The sequence below is a fragment of the Puma concolor genome, chromosome A2 (assembly GCF_028749965.1).
Source record: "Puma concolor isolate L17-30 chromosome A2, mPumCon1.1.hap2, whole genome shotgun sequence".
NCBI classification, from domain to species: Eukaryota; Metazoa; Chordata; class Mammalia; order Carnivora; family Felidae; genus Puma; species Puma concolor.
The window spans coordinates 128,822,387-128,844,470 of NC_141668.1; the positions used below are offsets into that span (position 1 = coordinate 128,822,387).

Below are 22,084 nucleotides of genomic sequence, written 5' to 3' on the forward strand. Positions count from 1 at the left end.
AAAATATCAAATACAAAACAACAGATAAATGGAAGCATTTGCTTTTAGGTTAGGTTCTCTAAAGAAGAGACTTCTGTGGGAAAGTCCCAGTTAGGCCTTTGTTACCATTTCCAGTACAGAGAAAATTAAAAAGTACAATAAAACAATAATAACCAATTAATCTGATTCTTTGACACTTCATAAAATAATTAACTCTTTGGTCTCCTATTTCTACTTAAATCGGATGAGCTGCCAATGTTCTGCTGGGTGGGCCTTAAACACAGAAGCATTTTCTAGCATTTAAGAGCATAATACCAACAAGATATAAAAAAGGACACAGAGACGACCCAGGGAACGTCTGATGTGAACAAGTGCTAGTGAGTTGAAGGAGAGCTTTTCTCACTCCTTCAAATCAACATGTACAAGTCTCCCTGCTTAATGACCACGACTCATCTTCAGGAAGACATCTGTACCACATCTGGTAGGACAGGAGCTTGGGATTCAGAAAGAAAGAATTTATAATTGAAAGGCTCATTGGTCCAAGCCGAGGCGATGTAGGCCCTGAGCGCAGGAGTGAGTGACGCACACCAAGTGGCTCAAATCTAGATCTCCAGACTCACAGTTCAGTGCTCTTTCACTCCACTGCCTTATTTCATTTATGAATATGTGTGTGCGTCTGCATGATTATATATACTATATTATACATATATATCATACATATACATATACACATGAATTGCGTGTGAATATATATGAATTAACATATATGCATGTAGTATATTTGTATATGTATGTATACACATATATCTCATTCTGTATATTCTATTAAGTACTGTCAGCTCTGTTGCATAATTTATGCCATGAATAATTGATACTATCCATGGAGGAAGTTTAGGTTAATTTACATCAAGATTTTTTTTTAACACGTTTAGCAATTTTTCACAGCTACACATATAGCTGCCTGGATATAGACTTGGCTTTTGTATGCCGGATTTTCTTTTCCTGATGCAGTGTTGAACTGCAAGGATGTTTTCAAAAAGGATATCTTGAGAAGCAAAATCAAACGACACTGTAACTGAAGTCTGCATTTTTGGTAAAAGCTTCCCTGTGCTTCAGTGTCACTGTGCATAAGACATGCTGTGCCGTGCTGTTTCAGACAAAGGAGCCGGCAAGAGAAAGGCTACAAGTCTTTGCTCTATTTCTTGTCTATTTATTCACAAATGATGTGCAAAACCAAGCCCACCCTGTTTACTCTTGTAATTATAGGCAACTGTAATTCATTTCCTTAATGAAAAAAAAAAAAACATCATGTATGGTTTACCTTTCACTGAAGCAAAAAGCTATTAAAACTATCCCATGTATATTGCTTTCCTTAGTAAAGCTCACTCATTTCATCTAATACCAGGATAGCATTTTCTTTCATCTCAGCTCTTTCTTTTCCCCTAGATAGTAAGCCAAACTCAGTGGTGACAAGGATCATAAGAGTCCCCTGGTCAAGTGCCATAACGTTCTAAGCCTTCCCTTGTATGGAAGTCAGTCGGATCTGTGACTCTGATACATTGATTGCATTGGATTTGTTTCCATTGAAACAACTGAGTGTTTCCCTAAAACATGAGGGTACAGAAAAGTGAGGAATAATGGTCATCTTCTTTCACTTTGATCTTTACTAGAAGATAATGTTGAGAATCTCCTTATTGGCAATTTCAGCTTTGTTAACAGGGGGTGTGCTTTTGTGGCAATAAAATAATCAGCTCAGCTGGAGCATGAAGGCACTCTTGTGCTGTTGTTTAAATCCGGTATGCAAGTTTGAGGTGGTAAATAGGATAGTCAGGAAGACAAATTCTGTTACATAGCAATGTACAGTGCCTGGAACGCCTTTGGCATTTAGAAAGATGGATGAAAGAATGAGTCAATTTCATCCTTTAATCCCACTGGAACCAACATTTTCTTACATTTTTTTGGTCCAAAATGACTCACTGCTTTTAATTTAATAAATGTGTTACAACAGAAAATTTGATTATACAGGTATCTTTTGGCAGTCATTCATTTCATATACATAATATAAGTATGGCACTATTAATATTTAAATTCAATGGCTTTTTCCTTCCATATACCAATGGTAGCACATAGAGCAAACATTGGGAAATGCTGCTTTGAAGGCACTCAAGTAATAGTCACAATAATAATAAAGTAGTTAACATTTAAGTATTTACCATATACAGAATTAGATCATTTAATTTAATTATCACAATAACCTTAGGAGAAAAATCATTTTCTCACTTTATAGACAAGGAAATTGAAAGTCAGCAAAGTTAGGAATCAATGATATGATAAGACTTACAATAATAATAATAATAAATCAAAAGTTACCTATTGAGCAGTTCTCTTATGCTGAGATTACAATATTTAATTTTCACAAGACACTATGAGATGAGAAATGCTATCTTCATTAACAAATGAGGAAACTAAAAATAAATTGCCCAGTCACACAGCTAACTGGAACAGTCAGAATTGGAGCCCACTTCTCTGACCCCTCATACTGCAACAATGTGTATCTAGCATAATTTGCATAATCCCACGTGGTAGTCAAAAGCATACCTTATGAAATGGAGAACTCGGAGGCCTTTAGAGGAATTCTAGTTCTGCTATCTCATTCTACAAATAAGTCAACTGAACCTGAGGTTAAAAAGCTCATCAGTCAGACTGGGATTTCGAATCAGTTTTCAAAACAATCGATCGAGCTGTATTTATTTGTAAAAATTCTGTTCGTTGGTGAAGTGGCAAACAACCATTCAGCCTCAGTGAAACTACCAGGTATTTCTGGAATGATGACGAAGACTTTTAGCGCTGTGTGCATGTCGTATGAGGGAGACTGTGTGTATAAACTGAGAAGAAAATCACCCAACTCTGAGGGTGACAGAAGGTTACCAGTTGACCTTTTGCCTTCCTTCAGGAGGCACAGAAGAGCAAGGAACAATTGAAGCTTGGGAGAAGAGGATTCACAAAGTGCTATTTGTTTTCTTCCATTTGATTTCTATATTCAGCTAAGCACTTCCTTGAAACTGATGCCCAGAGCTGTCATTTATCCACTTTGCCATTATCACATCTGAATCCCACAGGCCCACTTCAAATGCAGGGGAATACAACTGCAGATTCTGAATGGATTTCCTCAACAATGCTGCCCGATTGACTCACATTTAAAAAACACTTTGATCGACCCATCCCTTTGTCACATGAAGCTAGACGCACTAGAGGAAGCTGTTGGAAACAAAGGTCTGGCTCTATGGCCAGATATGTTGACTTCACCAAAAAGAGATATTTCTTGTCTCTTTAGAGGAAGAATTATGTGCAATGGGAAGATGAATGTTCCTCTGTCAGAAAGCTACCTTGGAACAGGTGCTCCCAATTAATTTTCATGAGCCACATTCACCCTGTGGTTAGATAATTAAAAAAATAACCTGGGCGAACCTCATGCCACTCTAGTTACCAAACTTGATGTAATACAACAGTGCTTCTAAATATTCCACTAAAAATGATTTTTATTCTGGTATATATTACTGTATCAGTATATATTACTGATGTTCAAGATTTACAAATTAAATCAGAGTTGTCCCACATAACAAAATATTATTATGGAAAACGTACAAAATATGGAAAAGATAAAGAAAAATTTCAATACACAGAAATAGGAGTATGAATTTTTCATTCCATTTTTGCATATATATTGACATGGATGTAGTTTAATATCTATGGGATTTTATGAACTGATAACACATTCATTAAAAAAGTAATTAACAAAGTAATCATTGCAAACTGGAAAATCACAGTTAAGTAAAATATAAGCATCACTTTTATAGAAACGAAATATTTTGCTGATATATATTTGTTATTTCTGTTATTTCTGCTTGTCTGCTTTATAATTCAATGAATTATATTAATGTGGTAATTGATTTTTGTGTTCGTTAGAGCCTGGGTGCCCTTGAGGAGGATTTTAAGAAAGATGAAACTGAGTTCCTTCCAGTTTTCTTTCTCATTAGAAGGACTGGAGAGACCAGCCCCTTAGCAAAGATTTGAGATATAAAAGAGACAATTATGTGGTCTATTACCAATTCTGATGGACCTTATGGTATTTAAATGAACAAAGCTCTCTTTGTCATTTCATTAACATGATTCCTTTTCAGAGAATGAGCAATTCTCATCTACTTCCTCCATTTTGGGAAAACAACCCAAGTTTTCTCAAGCTCATTAGAAAGGGAAGAGGTTGTTTGGTCTCTCCGTAATTGAGTGAGAATGTGTATGGCCTCTGAATCCACCTGACTCTGACCTGACTCTGTGGCTCATTTCAAGCCACACTAGTGCAAGAGGTGCTATGTTATAATCCAACGGAATAACGAGAGGTTTAAAATCACAGAGCATAATAACCCGTATTGATTTATAATTCCATGGCATTTGGTAGTTTGTTTTTCTCATTCTTTCTCTTTTTCCTTCTTAGGAAAGTGAAATGTATAACATCTGTGACCAGAACATGCTGTTCTGAAAGGGTCCACAGTTTAATATGCTGGTTTTCTTCATTTGCAATTTACCCCATTACAAGGATTGTAGTGTTTGCATGTTACTTTTCCTTGTTCACTTTAAAAGGGAATTATATATATTAAGGAGTAGTAATGACTAACATGTATGCATCCAAATCTCCCATATTTAAAAGTCATGACAAGCATAAACAAAAATAATGGATCCATGTGAACAATGAGCTTTCCTAGTATTTCACTCTGGTCTACTTAAAAAAAACTACTTAGGCACAGAAGTATTATTATATGTATGCTACTGTATGTCTTATATATTATTTAAAAATTTTTTTTTAAATTATTTATTTTGAGACAGAGAGAGTGCACACAAGTAGAAAAGAGGCAGAGAGAGAGGAAGAGACAGAGAGAATTCCAAGCAGGCTCCTCACGGTTAGGTCAGAGCCCTACGAACCATGAGATCATGACCTAAGTCAAAACCAAGAGTCAAACACTCAACCAACTGAGCCACCCAGGCGCCCCTGTACTGTATATACATGAAGAAATACATTTATTACTTATGGTGTTCAATATAAAAAGCTGGAGAGGGGGCACCTTGGTGGCTCAATCGTTAAGCCTCAGACTTCTGCCTCAGGTCATGATCTCGCTGTTAGTGTAGTGGGTTTGAGTCTCTCATAGGGCTCTCCACTCTCAGTGCAGAGCCCACTTTGGATCCTCCATTTCCATCTCTCTGCCCCTCCCCTGCTTGTGTGCGCTCACTGTCTTTCTCTCTCTCTCTCTCTCTCTCTCTCTCTCTCTCTCTCTCTCGGACTTTGTCAAAAATAAACAAACAAATAAAAAAAACTGGAGAGGGTTTTTTTTGTTTAGCTGATGTCTAAGGAGAGACCTCCTTATGCTCTGTTCTTTAAAAACAATTTTTTTTAGTGTTTATTTTTGAGAGAGAGAGGGAGAGAACAGGGGAGGGGTAGAGAGAGAGAGAGGGAGACACAGAATCTGAAGCAGGCTCTATGCTCTGCGCTGTCAGCACAGAGTCAACGTAGGGCTCGAACTCACAAACCCCAAAATCAAGACCTGAGCCGAAGTCGGACGCTTAACTGACTGATTCACCCAGGTGCCCCATTATGCTCTCTTTCTTTAAGGCTCTGTGCTGCTTATGTAAGATTCCACCATGCATAAAATATACAGCCACAGACTGAGCCTGCTGTTCCCATATGAGTTTTTCAAAAGTGAAAGAAAGAGGTCAAGATATGGTGACTCTAAAATTAATTAAAAGAAGGGTCCAAATGTCTGCACAATTAAGTTCTTGCACAAGCACATGGGAACAGAAGGAAGCAAACTTCAAATGCCCTACCGCAGACACTCTGTGGAATTCATTGCGATTATCCAAGGTTCAGGACTATGTCACCTAGGACCTTTTGCTCAAGACAGTATCCCTTCCTCTACTGCTGAATTTACCAATTTTAACTAACTCGTGGGACCCTTACCTAAAGCCCATTTATCTTTTGAATAGAAGTGGATACAGATTTTGTGGGTCCCAAAGGTTTGGAGGGGCTTACTTTAAGAAAAAGATATATAAAATTACAAATCCAAAAGGTATATTGGAAGTAAATAATGATTAAAGATGAGAAGAGAAGTCAAACAAATTACTACAGACATGCGATTTAAGGCACTCTCTTCCAAGACCTCTTTACACAGTTGACTAGAAATGGGTAAGCGGAAATGTTATCTTGATTGCCTCTTGGATCTGTCCCCACTTGTTGAACACCCCCAGCCCTCCTAGGGACCTTCTCAAGGAAAGGGCTGGAAAGCCAAATCTTCCTTAGCATCATGGCAAATTTGCCTGCTGTTCACATCACACTCAGGCCATCCTCTCCTGCTTTCCTCTTCCTCAGTGCCTGCTTTTAGCATCCCTAGTGTGAACTTCCATAACATCCTATGTCCTCCTCCTTCACAGGGCTTCCCATCTTGTATTGTAGGTGCCTAATAAGGGAAGAAAAGTTGCATTTCTTTCCATTCTATCCCCAGTTTCTAGCACAGTCCCTGTCATAAAGTATGGGCCGAATAAATATTTTCCAATAATATCAAATAATTATGTGCTTACAGTGCACCGGGCTCTGTTTTAAGCATTTTATACATTCAGTATGATATGGCTACCATTGTTATTAACATTTAATAGATGAGGAACCTAAAAAGTAGTCCAGCTTAAATAACTTGTCCAAAGCCAGAGAGCTAGTTCAAGCTCTAGCTGAGATTCAAACCCAAGCAGTGTGCTGATGCAGTCTGTGCTCTTAGCACCAAGTAATGCTGCCTCTCAAAAGGAATGCAACTGGAATACTTTCTTCACTTCTGCTTTGAGTGGCATTTGAACTCTCTGCCTCAAGGCATGGTTTATTACAATGACCAGCTCCTGATTATTTAGCAATTGATAATCCAATTTGTGGGTTTTTGAAGACTTACAGCCTCTTCACCCCCCCTACAGCTTCTTGCCTGCAGGGAGCATTTACATGCTTGTTAGCACCTCCCCAGAGATGGAGCTGAGAAGGGGGAGGAGGCTACTACTGCCATTGTCCTGCACGCCCTCCAGTTATCCTCCATTTACTGGGGACTTAGAAATGCGAAGGCTGCAGTGGCTTGTCAGCATGTGTGGATTCCAAACAGGACGCAACCCCTTATTGTCTATACTTACCCTTTTCACCTCTTAAGGGTTGATCATACCGACCAATTCTCTCTCTGGAAAGATATGTTAAGCACATAAGTAGAAGCTCAGAATATGCCCCTTCAGTAGAGTTGAAAGAGTTTTAGTAGGTGAGTGACAGGATAAAAACTACATTTAAAGAGGATTGGGGGATGAATAGCAGAAGACAAAGAGAAGACAAGGGGATCGGTGACAGGCAAGCAGGTATTCCATAGCAGCAAGCTTCCGGTGTGGACACTTATACTCTAAATGTACCAACAATTTTCAACATTTTGCTTTAAAATAACTATTTGCTGAAAGTGATTTTATTTTAATTTTTCAAGTCCAATGCATCTCTTAACAATATATTTTGAGAACCTTATCAGAAAAACCTTACCTAGGTTTGGAAGATAAAACATGCATATGCAATTGAGGTCATCAAAAATCATACCTCATATTTATGTTTCCTAACCAGCATGAGTTTACTAAAATTTCCCTATTTCTCTTATGTAGAATTTTCCTTTGAAAGGGTAAGAAATATTAGGCCATGGGGAAATTTGTCTTGTAATTACAGACATCTAAAGAGGGATGGCTTTTCTATCTAAGAGATAGCTTTTCTGATTTTGTAATCCAGACTGTATATGTTTTATGCAACATTAATCTGCCTCGTTTTGCTCAGATGAGAGGTTTTATATGTCATTCCCAGGAAAAATTGGTGACCATAACTGTATAATGAAGTTGAGTTCCGAGTAGCTTATGAGGATTGGGCTCCTGAAATTTTTCAAAGCATTCATGGAGCCTGGCAGAAACGAACAGAATTATTTTGCAGTAAAATTTCATTCATTTAGAAGGCACTCATTTGGAGTTTATGATCATGTGGCAGTAGCTGGAGTGACCTTTAACAGGGCACTACCAACTCGACACAGTTCTATGAACCCAACTGAGGAAAGCGAACTCTTTTAAAGCATGTGTTACCAGTTTAGAGGCACCATTTTAAAGAACGATAAACTAATTAGAATAACTATTAGCTCCTCTTTTAAACAGGTCTTCTAGAATTTTCTGCATATAAGGGCTATTAGCTTAGTTTGAGTTATTTATGTTATAAATTACAACTTCATGTTTCTTTTTGCAATTCCAGTCGATATCATCCTTTGACGCAATTTAATCTATATTGACTTACTAGATTTCAACCATCTAAAAAATAGAACAGTCTTTGGCAAATATCCACTGACATCATCAAAAATTAGGCATTGGACATTTTTCAAACTTTGGCCATTTTGGAGACTTCAGGAATGGGTTTTAATATAATATAGGACTTTTGTACTTATGCTAGGCTGTCTTTTGGTAATTATCAGATTCTTGGTCATTCTGTTTATTTTCTGGGTAGGAAATGCTTTTTATTGAATGTGGGACCCTCTTTGTGTAGCCTGGCCTAGAACTTGGTAGATGCTCATTGTTGTTTCTTGGCTGGGGGTGGGGGGTGGGGAAGGATGATTAAATAAACAAGTAGTTCTGGGTCTTATATGTTGTGCCCTAAATTTGAATAACTTTGGAGACTGCACAATCACTTGGTCAGGAAGATCCTAGAATGGAATTTCAGCTAAGCAGAAGGGAACTAGCAAATAGCAAGGGCCCAGGCAAGCAGAGAGACAGAAGACCCCAAGAGGACAGTGGACAGGTAGCCGAGTGCTGCATAGGCAGAGATAGTCCTGTGTCAACAAAAATGAATAGGATCACCAGTGAAAGGTCCACCTGTGGACCTACAAATGTTAGCTACACTACACCCAGAAATCAGTGGAAGGGAAAAAGGAGAATATTTCCATGTTGGAAAAACTCTGCCTTTTTTCATTTAGCTTTTCATTCAGTTATTGATCTCAACTATTTATTATGTATTACTATTCACAAGACTCTATTAGCTGCTGCCTAAAATATACAGCTTCTGGTATTTCATAGTTGTTGAACAGATGTTTACTAAATATAATTGGTTGAAGGCAAATGGCATAAAGTAAATATGGCTGATGTAGGTCTGAAAAAAGCGAAGAAAAGCCCAGGTGCCCGTATATGTAATAAGAAGCCATGGGTTTCTTCATACCTTTCTCTGTACCTTATTGGTAACACTGAATGCATCTGTCTTACCCACAACATTTCTGCAATAAGGAATGACTATCCAATCGTACTTTTAGATCTTCTACTAGACTTTCCCACTGCTCTTTGCTTTTTTAAAGTACAAGAGTGAATTTGAGTTAGAGAAGATTGCACGGCTCTTGAGCAATTGAACTCAGTATGACACAAGGTTATGGTCCCAGCTGGAGTCAGTAATGACTACATAGTATTAATTATGAGTAGATGAACAAAAAAACATACAGCATCGACTAATTTACTATCACTTTTGTTTTGATCAGCTAATCCATGTGATGAAGCAGTAAGACAGGCAATCTCAGAGCAGTGACATAAACGAGGAGTTTTTGCTTTTATTAAAAATATTTTGTTTGGGGCGCCTGGGTGTTAAGTGTTGGACTTTGGCTCAGGACATGATTTCACAGTTTGGGATTTCAAGTCCTGCATCAGGCTCTGTGCTGACAGCTTGGAGCCTGGAGTCTGCTTCGGATTCTGTCTGTCTGTCTCTGTCTCTCTCTCTCTCTCTCTCTCTCTCTCTCTCTCTCTGCCCCTCCCCCATTTATGCTCTGTCTCTCTCTCTCAAAAACAAACATTAAAAAAATATTTTTTTTTATTTTGGCATTTGTACTACACTAAGCAGCTGAGTCTTATGGTGCAATACTTCATTAGAAGCCATAGATCTTTTAGTTTTTCTGGTTACACCTAAGGGCTTATATTAGGTATAGGGAAGAGAATTGTCACTGTGAATCTTCAAAGTCTGAAACTGTGTTTTGCATGTAAGAAAATGATCAAACATCAGTTAAATTGAACTGAGTTTGAAAAACGCATATAGATCAGGGACGTGTCCCCTAAACATCTTAGGTAGTAGAGATCATGCTATCAGTTTAGCTATAAGGCACAAAGCAGGGTAAGAAGGAAATGAGAACAAAGATGAATCAATCTAAACTGGAATAAATGTATACTGATAAATCCTGAATTGGGATCAGAGGAACAGAGAAGAGAGAATAGCCATGGGCCACGAACCAATCAAGTTCACAAGGAGGTATCCTGTTGATAATTTTACCTAACCATGTCATTCATATTTCTGACTCTTGGTTTTGACATAGTTAACTAAGAAACATAATCTACCAACATCTCCTTCAAAGGCATAGCTCATATTCCTACTGAAAATGAGTTACAAGAAGACCTGAACTTCTATACTCCTTTGGAGTAATTACAGTAATTTAAGAATCTTGGTCATCTCTAGAAACTGTGGTCATTAAGCAATATCTCATCATGACAAGATCAAAATGTTGTCTCTCATGAGGCCAATAAGTATTGAAAATTATTTATCAAAAAAATGTTGCTAAACATTTTTATGTACTCTATATACTTTTAAAGTAAAAGCTTTAGTGGTCTTTTGAAGAATGAAGTTCACTATTTTGGATAACATGTAACTAAAGTGTTCTGATTCTTACGCATGTTTCAAATATAATCTGTCTGAAATTTGTCAGTTTTAAAAGTTTCCTTTATAAAATTTCATTGACAATGAGTATGTGGCAAACTAACTATTTAATTTAGTGGTATGCAGGTTATAGTAAAAAAGAGGCCAAAGTTACTTCTATTAAAAAGAAGAAGAAGAAGAAGAAGAAGAAGAAGAAGAAGCAGAAGAAGGAAAATGCAAAGCAGTATATTATTTGACTCTTTATTGTATAGAACAGAACAAAATTTTATAGATGTTCAGAAGATATCATAATAGATAATTGTAAAGACCACGAGTTTAACTTATCGTGTGGCTGGCCCCAGATATGATTTTGGGCTTCTCTTATTTACAATACTCTAAAACTAGGCAAAGCTGGTTTGGGAAACTAACATAATCAAGTAAGAAAAGGGAAAAAATGATTAAGTACTGAGCACATTCAGAAGACAAATCTCAGATTTGAGTAACTGTCTCTTTTTTTTTCTTAATATTTATTTATTTTTGAGAGAGAGAGAGAGAGAGACAAAGCATGAGTGGGGGAGGGGCAGAGAGAGACACACACACGGAATCCAAAGCAGTCTCCAAACTCTGAGCTGCCAGCACAGAGCCCAACACAGGACTTGAACCTGGCAACCACGAGATCACGACCTGAGCCAAAGTCACAATTTTAGCCGACTGAGCCACTCAGGCACCCCTGCAATGGTCTCTTTCTAAGAAAACAGAACTTGCAAAGTCTACTCTGGGATTTTTGGCAAAAGCAAAAATACTGAGTTCACATTAAAAGCAGACATAAACTGAACTTCAGAGAGATTAGCTTAAAATACTTCTTTTTAAAGCATCTGCTAAGGTTAATGAAAGGTCATATTAGTGAAAAGATCGGTTTAAAACATAGTTTACACCTCTCTTTTCTCAAGAAACTCAAAGGCTTTTGTGGTATTACCCAAGAGCAGAAACTGTAAATTACCCAAGGAAGTCAAACAATGGAGTGACAGAAACAAATACATGAATCACTGCTCTTATACCCTGATAAATCACTTGCGTTCTTACTCGAAAGTGTTCTTAATTTCAAGCACAGAGTTTTCACACAGGTGGAAATGAAAATTAAGGGGAGGGTTAGTGGGACTTAAAATGGGTTCTCAGATAATACAGTAAAATGAAGTGCTATGAAGGGAAGAAAGCGGCAAAGCACTAGCAGGTCACTAGATTTCAGAGGTTTTCCTTGTTGAACTCAAAGAGGGGTGCAAGCAGCACACTGCCTTCTCTTGGCTAAGAAAAATGTCTATGAAGAGTGTTCTCGTGACAATAGCCAACATACACACACACACACACACACATCCAACTTGAAATCTGCCTACCACAAATACACACATAGGTAAATACATATACACATATACATCAAGAACATACATATGTACAAACATACATACCATGTGCATACACACCAGCCATGAATTTATTCTTTTTTTTTTTTTTCAGTTCATTATTTTTGAGAGAGAGAGAGAATGTGAGCAGGGGAGGGGCAGAGAGAGAGGGCCGCAGAGGATCCAAAGAGGACTCTGTGCTGAGAGGAGAGAGCCCAATGCAGGGCCAGAACCCACAAACCGAGAGATCATGACCTGAGCCGAAGCTGGACACTCAACTGACAGAGCCACCCAGGCACCTCTCACCCATGAACTCATTATAATGCATATACCATGCTCACACATATAAATGCAAATACACTGGTGCATACCACAAATTGCATGTCCATGCATGTGCACACACGCACACACACTCACACACACACACTTCATATAGGCACACATGCACACACACACATGCAGCATTCACATATTTACTTAATACACACGTGCAGGCACACGGAAACAACACAAACACAGAGATGCATACAAATGTGTTAAGCAAGCGCTCAATACTCACAGACACTCATGCACACATGCACACAGACACACACACAGATACAGGTACACAAAACAGAACATTCTAGAAAAATTAAAAATATGCCTATTAAAAAGTTTGGGAATTTTTCAGTTAATAAAGAAAAATGAAGAAAACAAAGGGAAATCAACACAAGAAGGATGGAGTAAACATGCCTTCAAGCCCCTGAGACCTTCCCTTTGCAGAATGGGGAGTTCCACTTTAATTCAAAAGGAACACAGTATTAATGCCTTAGGAAGTTATGGTGGGTGTGTCTGACTCCAAAATGTCTCACAGGACTGCTTAATCCTCTAAATACACAATTGAGTTCCCAGCTGAGTTGAGCAATTTGATCAAGGTCACTGGGAACAGTAAACAGTAGGAGCTTGACTAACACTGGAGCATGAACCACAGGGCCACTCCCTTCAATTTACTTCAATATTTCATTTCATAAACAAGAAGGGGAGATGGATTTAAAATAGGAATTTATCCATTTAAAATTCTATTTAATTCATCATCACAGATTAGAAGTTTGACAGTGACGAGGTGCTCATAATTTATGTATGAAGCTGTTGCATTTTAAGTGTGTACAGGCACACGTGGAAGATGGAGATATGTGCTTATAACTGGGGTTCTCTGCATTAAAGATGCCCAGCTATCAGCCAATATACTCTGAGGATGCCAAACAATGCTATTTTAAATATGATTAACAAATGTAAATGAGAAAGAAAATTATTTTCCAAAGCTCCATCTTCTATTTTAATAATTGTTTTTGTGGGTGGGTGAAGAGAAAGACAACCATTCCGTGGGCGTGCAGATGTGAAGCGTAATTCCTTACCACCCTCTTGTGGTGAGTTTAAAGAACAACTTTCTGATCACTGAAGGTCCTCCACCTCCTCCCCCAGAGTTCTAAGTAATAATGAACCTCTACAAATCTTTGATGGTGAACCATAAGAAACTGCTGATATTTAACAATTTTTAAAATTCATATGTTTCGATTCAGTACATGATAATCCCATCACAATCTATTTTACAAGTTAAATGTATGAAATAGAAATGGTAGGAAAAAAACTACACATAGGTGAGGAATAGGAATTTTTCTAAAACCAGGGGCCAAAGGAAGATGGGTTGCCTGCAGGGCCCATGGAGGAGGTAAGGAAGGGACAGGAACAGCATCACCTCACATGGTGTTTGTCCCTGGGTCACTCTGGGAAGAGGTCAAGCTTGCCCTCTGCCCTGGTCTGCGGTTCGGAATTTAGGCTGGTCAGTGGGAGATGACAGTTTGGGAGGAAAAAGCCATCTGATTACCTATATAGAACTGGTTCCCGGGTGGCTGAAGGTGGGTTTTGTTGTAGAGGAAATTAGGGGTGGAAGTATTAAAAATCAAATGTATGGAGGAAAAAGTCAAATTTCCTCTTTTCCCTTCAAAAATAACAAATTCTTGAAATGCATGCACTTTCTACTCTCAAACCCCTCACTCTGGAAGTGCTTACAAGAAGACTGTTGTCAAAAAACGTTCTCTCTCTGAAAACACTGCCATTTAGCGCACTGGTGGGCATAATCTGGGACTGCCAGGTTTTTGTGGAGTTAGGGACCACAAAGCCAAACTTGAAGATCCGTTTTTCTAGGCATTTTCCTTTGAAGTAAACTTTTTGTTCCAGAAAGAATTTTTCCATTTGCTCTGCTGAAGACAATGTCACTTCTGGACACACTGCCTTGAGCTTGAGGGTTTTCTTGAGAACAGGGGCTTCATTCTCCACTTCAGGGACTGACAGGTCTTCTGTTCCTGGCCAGAGTGTTTTCCATGTCTCAGCATCCCAGAAGTATATCCAATCTAGTAGCCCCTCAGGATCTCCCTGGCCCGCCTGTCCTTGGCTGACATGATCCAGCGGCTGCCCATAGCTCTCCCACGCTGGCCCGGTAGTCTCACACGCGGTGTGCCAGCAACCAAGGACAGAAACTTAGCCCCGCCTGGAGACTTTGGGTGACCAGCACCAGTGGCCACACCCAGACCAGCCTCTCCTTTCCCTCAGCTCCTGCTCCAGATCGCTTCTCCTTCAACAGTTTAGCATTACAGACATGGTAATGTCATATGATATGGCTGTAACAAATCCCCTCTTGATTGCCTACATGTTTTCTGAACCCAAGGATAATGCATACACCCTGTACTTGAATTTGTTCTAAATGATCATTCCATTAGAATTCTGTGACTTTATTTTTTTTTTTAATTTTTTAAAGTTTATTTATTTATTTATTTTGAGAGAGAGAGAGACCGAGAGACAGAGAGGCAGGGTGGGGCAGAGAGAGAGGGAGAGAGAAAGAATCCCAAGCAGGGATTCAGCACAGAGCCCAATGTGGGGCTTGAACTCATGAATCATGAGATCATGATCTGAGCCAAAACCAAGAGTCAGAGACTTGACAGACTGAGCCAGCCAGACGCCCCTAGCATTCGCTAACTTTAAAGAATTAACTGAATTGTATTGCACTCTTTCTAGCCACATTTTCTATTTACTAACATGACATTTGGTCCATTAATGTTAGTTCCATTGCTGTTCTGCATGCATGACTTCTTTCCTAACCATCTTCTTTATTTTATGAAGGTCACTTCCTGCTTCATCCAATACCTATCCAGTTATGTATTAGCCAACTGTCTATAACTTTCTTGGGTGTATCCAGCTTCCTTGGCTCTGTAACTTCCCTCTATTCCAATGGTCACAACCTGAATTTAAGAAATTAATTGTTCAGGGCACCTGGGTGGCTCAGTTGGTTAAGCGTCCGACTTCAGCTCAGGCCATGATCTCACGGTTTGTGAGTTTGAACCCCACATCAGGCTCTGTGCTGACAGCTCAGAGCCTGGAGTCTGCTTCGGATTCTTTGTCTTCCTCTCTCTCTGCCCCTCCCCTGCTCATGCTCTGTCTCTCTCTTTCAAACAATTTAAAAAAATGTTTTTAATAAAAAAAAGAAATTAATTGCTCTATATTATCTTTATCTCTAGTGATGTTTCCATCTTACAACTTATACATCTAACCACCCAACTATGTACTGAAGGAGGAATATCTATCTATCTATCTATCTATCTATCTATCTATCTATCTATCAATCATAGGTAGAAAGCTCACCCAAAGATGTCCATGGTCTAACTGTCAAAAACTGAATATGTTAGGTTACAGGGCAAAAGAGAATTAAGGGTGCAAACCAGCTGGGGTCTTTAAAAGTAAGAGGGAGGCAGAAAAGGGAGAATCAAAGAGATAGCAGCATGAGAAGTATTCAGTCCAACTTCATTGGCTTTGAAGATGCAGGAAAGGGACCATGAGCCAAGGGTTGTGGGCAGGCTATAGAAACAGGAAAAAGGAAAAAAAGGAAAGAAAAAAAAAAGAAAGAAAGAGGGAAGAAGATTTTTCCTTAGAGCCTCTAGAAGACATGCAACTTTATATATATATCATGATTTTAACCCAGTGAGAGCCATTTTGGACTCTGACCTCCAGAATTGTAAGGTAAAAAAACTGTATTGTTTAAGCCACCAAATATATGGTAATTCATAGTTACAGCAGTAATAGGAAACTGATTATCTATCTATGGCTCTATCCTGGCTCTGGAGAGCACGGTAATGGGAGTAGCAGAAAGAAACAGAGAAGAAACAACACAAAACTGTGAACGTCATTGTCTTGCAAGAGCTGTTATGATCTCTGGAATCAGAAAGTCCTGGCTTCTACTGACTCTGGTGTTCATTCAGCTTTTGACTATGCTGCTTAGCCTAAGACTCACCTCTCTCCTCACAAAGAGAGAAAGGAGCAATCACAAGATTTCATCCTCATAGGCCTGTTTGGATATTAAATATACAGTTTTAAATGCTAAGCTTTCTGTGTGCCAGTTAGTAAAATTTCTCTCTCCTTATCCAAATATACCTGTTTTGTACCACATAGACCCTGCTGTTCTCATAGAATTGATAGTAGAGTAGAAAACTGTCAAGACTCAGAATAGATAACAAATGGAGTTATCAGCTCAAAGAAGAATATGTGGGCATTACGTTGTGTTAACAGAAGCAGCATTTGCAGCCTTCAGGTTCAAGTCTTGACTCTATGTTGGCTACAGCAAGCATCAATGGAGCACAAATTTTACGCAAGGCTCTGATTGCTTGAGGAAGTCATTTTATCCTTTGGGCCCTCAGTTGAATTGAAAAGCCTGGAGGCTGCCTTCATCCTACCCAAGGCAGGCTTGGCATGAATTTCAATTCTTTTATAGTTTTAAACATTAAAAAAAACCCTGACTTTTGTTTTGTTTTGTTTTAAACATGACTTTTAAGGAGGCTTAGGCTTCTGGTTTCAGCTCCCACAGGTAGAGACCTTAGACATCACATTTGGCTTACGTCAAGAAAAAGTTGAACAAGCTGAAAATCAGTGACTTTCCTTGGACTCATCACGTGCACCCCAGACAGGAACACTTGAGATCTGCTTACCTGGTTCAAAAGCTGCTGGAGCCACCACACTTGTAGGAACACTTCAATGGTAATTCAGATAAAATACTGGGAAACGGGGGCTGCTGTAATGGGGGCCCTCACACCTTTGTGGGCTTTATATTTAGAAATCTCACCTATTTCTCATGGTGAAGATCTGGAGAGACTCCCTCATGGCTCATGCATGAGGAAGGTAATCTGGATAGAGACCAGAGCTTTATCCATAAGAAAGGCTGACTCTCCAGAGGAAAAGAGTTTGCTAAAAGTTTATTTCAGTAAGTGGGCAGGGCATTCCTCCCACTCAAGCTCCCTTTAGCCTTCCTTTCTCACCTAACAGGGGAGGAACAGGGATCAAGGAAATAGATTGGGAATGCTGCAGCCAGGGAGAGGAATACGGGGAAGTGGTGGAAAAGCTATACCAAGAAGGCCATGGCCTTGGGATATTGGTCCATTCAAACACTGAGATTTAATTGGAGGATTATATCATGCTCCCCTTCTCCTACACCTTCACATCACACCAAAAAGGTCCGAATATAATGACAGTGGACAATAGGTAAAAGAGCTGCAAAACAAAGCCAATCTTTGAAAAGAAGTACTTAAGAAAGCCCCAAGAAGGGAGACAAAAACAAGGTCATTAGCTGAATTTGAAGCCTCGGATACAGTGCAGCTACAGTAAGGATTGAATAAAGCTTTCCTTTTAGGAAGATTCCCATAAATTCTCACATGACAGTACTATTTAGCTCAGTTCCTATTCCCCAATTCAACATGTTTGGCTTTCTACACAATATTATAAATGTGGCTCTCCATAGAACATTACAAGGCATGACAAAAGAGAATAAAAAACACATTCTGAAGACACAGAATAATCATCAGAACAAGACTGAGACATGTCTCAGATGTTGGAATTATCAGACATGGATTTAAAATTAAGTGTAATTAATAAGTCAAGAGCTCTAATGGAACAAGTAGACAACATGTAACATGTAATGTCAGCAGAGTGATGAAAAGTCTAAGAAACCAACTCTAAGAAAAGGCTAGAAATCAAAAACACTGCAAAAGAAATGAAGGATGCCTTTGGTGCACCCATTAGTAAACTGAACAGAGTCAAGGAAAGAATAATGATCCTGATGATAGATCAATGGAAATGTCCCAAAATAAAAAGTAAAAGAAAATAACAGGGGCACCTGGTTGGCTTGGCCAGTTGGGCGTCCGACTTCAGCTCAGGTCATGATCTCATGGTTTGTGAGTTCGAGCCCCGCATCGGGCTCTGTGCTGACAGCTAGGAGCCTGGAGCCTGCTTTGGATTCTGTGTCTCCTTCTCTCTCTGCCCCTCCCCCACTTGTGCTCTGTCTCTCTCTGTCTCTCAAAAATGAATAAATGTAAAAATAATAATAATAAAAAAGCCCAGAACATCCAATAACTCTGGGGCAATTTCAAAAGATCTAACATTGCAGGGGTGCCTGACTGGCTCAAAAGGGAGAGCATGTGACTCTTGATCTCGATGTCGTGAGTTTGAGCCCCGTTTTGGGTGTAGAGATTACTTTAAAAGATAAAGAAAGTGTAGCATACACTATATCTAGATACCAAAAGGAAAAGAGAACATAGCAGTAGACGTATTTGAAGCAAGAAAAACTTAAAATTTGTATTTCGACAATTACCAACAGCATCTATAAAGATTTTTCCAGAATTAACAGGTGACAGTATAGGCACCTGTATTGGTAAACCTATGTTTCCATGAGCAATGCGTTCATTTCAGTTGTGGCAGAAGGAAACAGAAAAGGAGCCTAGTAAGAGATAGTATTGGAGTGGCAAACTGGACTAAGAGCTTGCAGGATCATGAATACCAGGTTATATTGTCTGGACCTCAATCTAAAATCTGTGATAAACTTGTTTCCTTAAAAAGAAATACTAATAACATGTTGTAGAGTAAGGCAAGGCTGGGAAACCTTAGGATCGCTAGTAGTTACTGCAAATATCAAGGAAAGAGGTAATGAGAACAGTGTCCGTGTTGAAAGGTAAAGACTTTTACCAGAGATGAAACATGGAGGGAGTCCTGCAACAAAACAACAAGAGTGATAACAATGATAGATTAATAAAATGTAATCAACTGATAAATTCAAATTGGGAATTTTACTGGCCAGCACCAATACGAAACTATTTGCCAACAAAGAAGCTGACATTTCAAACTTAGAGTTTTCAGAACTGCAATTAGCAACAAAGAAATCATTTAAAACTTCCTCCAAAAAGCCCCTACAATTTACAAATGCACAAGGAACTGCATTCTTAACTACTCATGTGACCTTGAAAATCATGGCAGATGCTATTCACAAAGACAGTTCTGGATAATACTGATATGACTGTTCTTAAAATTTCTGATGGACTACCATTAAGGCCTCATCTCCCGCAAATGCAGATGTTATGGGCATCTGATTTCAGCCTTGCTGACTTCAACACTCTGATTACCAGTTTTCTTTATGGATGAATTAGTTGAGTAGCTGTGTGATTTATCCTGATTGATTGTCATCATGGCACAACATTTACAGATGGAATAGTCAATGAAATGCATTTTTAGCAACAGCTATTCTGGCTTCCTTCATATACATGTAGTGTCAAGGTCTGACAGTTCTATCTTGCATATTTTAAGGCAGCCTTTCTCTTAAGTATAGCATCTTTGGAATTTGAGCAAATGTGCTTATACTTGTGTCATTTGGATGATAGGATATAAAAGCTAGATAATTCTATGGCCAAATAGTTTTTCAGTGCTTCTATTATACAATATTGTTAATAGCCTGGGCAGAGAGGTTACAAATGCCAGACATATTTTGCATAGACGACACAATATTTTTTGACTTTTTAAATGAATAAAATTATTCTTTTTTAAAATTTTGTTTAATGTTTATTTATTTTTGAGTGACAGAGACAGAGCACAAGTGGGGGAGGGGCAGAGATAGAGGGAGACAGAATCTGAAGCAGTCTCCAGGCTCGGAGATGCCAGCACAGAGCCTGATGTGGGGCTCAAACTCAGGAACAGTGAGATCATGACCTGAGCTGAAGTCAGTTGCTCAACCAACTGAACCATCCAGGCACCCCATGAATAAAATTATTCTTAAAAAGAATAGATTTTATATGAACACTCTTTTTTTTCTTTTGTTAACGGTTAGTGAGTTGGGCAACACTGATTCTGCAATTCTATCAACAATGGCCCCAGCAGTCCCCACTGCTCCCCATATGCATGTATTTACATTTAATCTCCGCTGTCTCCCTGACTTAAATTACTTGCCTAACTCTTTGCATTAGTCAGCAAGGGCTGACACAACAAAAAACACAGCCTGGGGACTTAAGCAATAGAAACTTACTGTCTCATAGTGATGGAGGCTAGAAATCCAAGATCAACCTTTCAGCTAGTTTGGTTTCTCCTGAGATCTCTCTCTTCAGTTTGTAGATGAACGCCTTCTGATCATGTCCTTACATGGCCTTTAATCTGTGTGCACACCTGCTTGGTATCTTTTAAGGAACCAGTTCTATTGGATTAGGGTCCCATCCTTAAAACCTTATTTAATCTAAGTGACCTCTTTAAAGATTCTATGTCCAAATACAGTCACATTGAGGGTTAGGACTTCAACATGTATATTTTGGGGGACACAATTCAGCCCATAACACCTTCGTAAGCATTTGGGTTTGTGAAGGTTTATAAGGCATTTTCATTTTTATTTTTAAAATTTAATCTAATCTAATTAGTTTGTTTAAAAATTTTTATTTTGTTTTAGAGTAAGAGAGTGAGCAGGGGAGAGAGACAGAGAGAGAGAGAGAGAGAGAGAGAGAGAGAGAGAGAGAGAGAGAGAGAATATCTCAAGAAGGCTCGGCTCCAGGCCCAGTTCCAAGACCGATGCAGGGCTCACTCCTACAACCTTGGGATCATGACCCAAGCCAAAATCAAGAGTCAGACACTCAACTGATTGAGCCACCCAGGTGTCCCAGCATTTTCAATTTTAGTAGTGGAATAAACAGCTGAGCAGATCTCAAAATAATAGAGGTAGAAGGAGCAGTCTTTCTCTTACGTATAGCATCTATGGAATTCGAGCAAAAATGCTTATAGGTACACACCTATAGGTACAATCATATCATTTGGATGATATGATATAAAAGCAAGATAAATATATGGCCAAATAGTTTTTCAGTGCTTCTACTATACAATATTGTTAACAGCCTGGGCATTTAATGTCATTAGTTTGACTTCCTAACTGAGGTAGATCTGAGGTCATTGCCCCTGTCCAATCATCTTCTGTCTCTGTCTTACGAGATAACTAAACACGGTTATCAGTCACTACTCTTGTGTTCCACTGAAGCACATCATTTTGATTTATCAGATAGCATCGATGGGAGAATTTTGTTTGGGTTATCATTCATCACATCAAGCAAAGTCTTGTTGATATACATTCCCGGGAAGCATTCTTTTCTGATAATGTCAATGATAGTTGCCTGGCCGTTCTTCTGAGCAACTTGTCTGATATTATCTTTGTGACAATATATTTTGTACGAAAACCCATATTTCCTATTTGACTGGTCAAGGCCAAGCTCAGGAACAAATGTTGGAGAGTCTCTGCCACTTAGACATCATAAAATGCCAAGAGTCAGAAAGATAAAAATTCAAAAATGTCCCTCGCATTTGCTAAGTGTTTGGTTTTGGGCAAATTAGTTTTTCTCTCAGAACCTTGGTTTTCTGATCTGTAAAGTGAAAATGTAGTAACAATAAGTACCTCTGAGACCAGTTCTTAGCAAGCTTTCCTGTGTTCAGGAATCACCCAGAACCTTGTTAAAGCATAGATTCTGATTCAGCTGAGTTGGGATGAAGCCAGCAATTCTGCATTTCCTATAAGCTCTGGGTGATGCTGAGACAGCTGATCTGTTGATCACATTTTAAGCAGCAAGCTTTGAGAGGGCTAAATGAGATCACAGGTGCA

At 38.8% G+C, this 22,084-nt stretch overlaps 1 long non-coding RNA gene and 1 pseudogene across 1 annotated transcript in view; both read right to left on the minus strand.

Annotated features, from left to right (window-relative positions):
• Nucleotides 1-22,084, minus strand: part of LOC147583502 (uncharacterized) — a 118,787-nt gene that overhangs the window by 50,351 nt on the left and 46,352 nt on the right. The window lies entirely within an intron of this gene.
• On the minus strand, nt 14,095-14,552 carry LOC112857739 (retinal rod rhodopsin-sensitive cGMP 3',5'-cyclic phosphodiesterase subunit delta pseudogene; annotated as a pseudogene).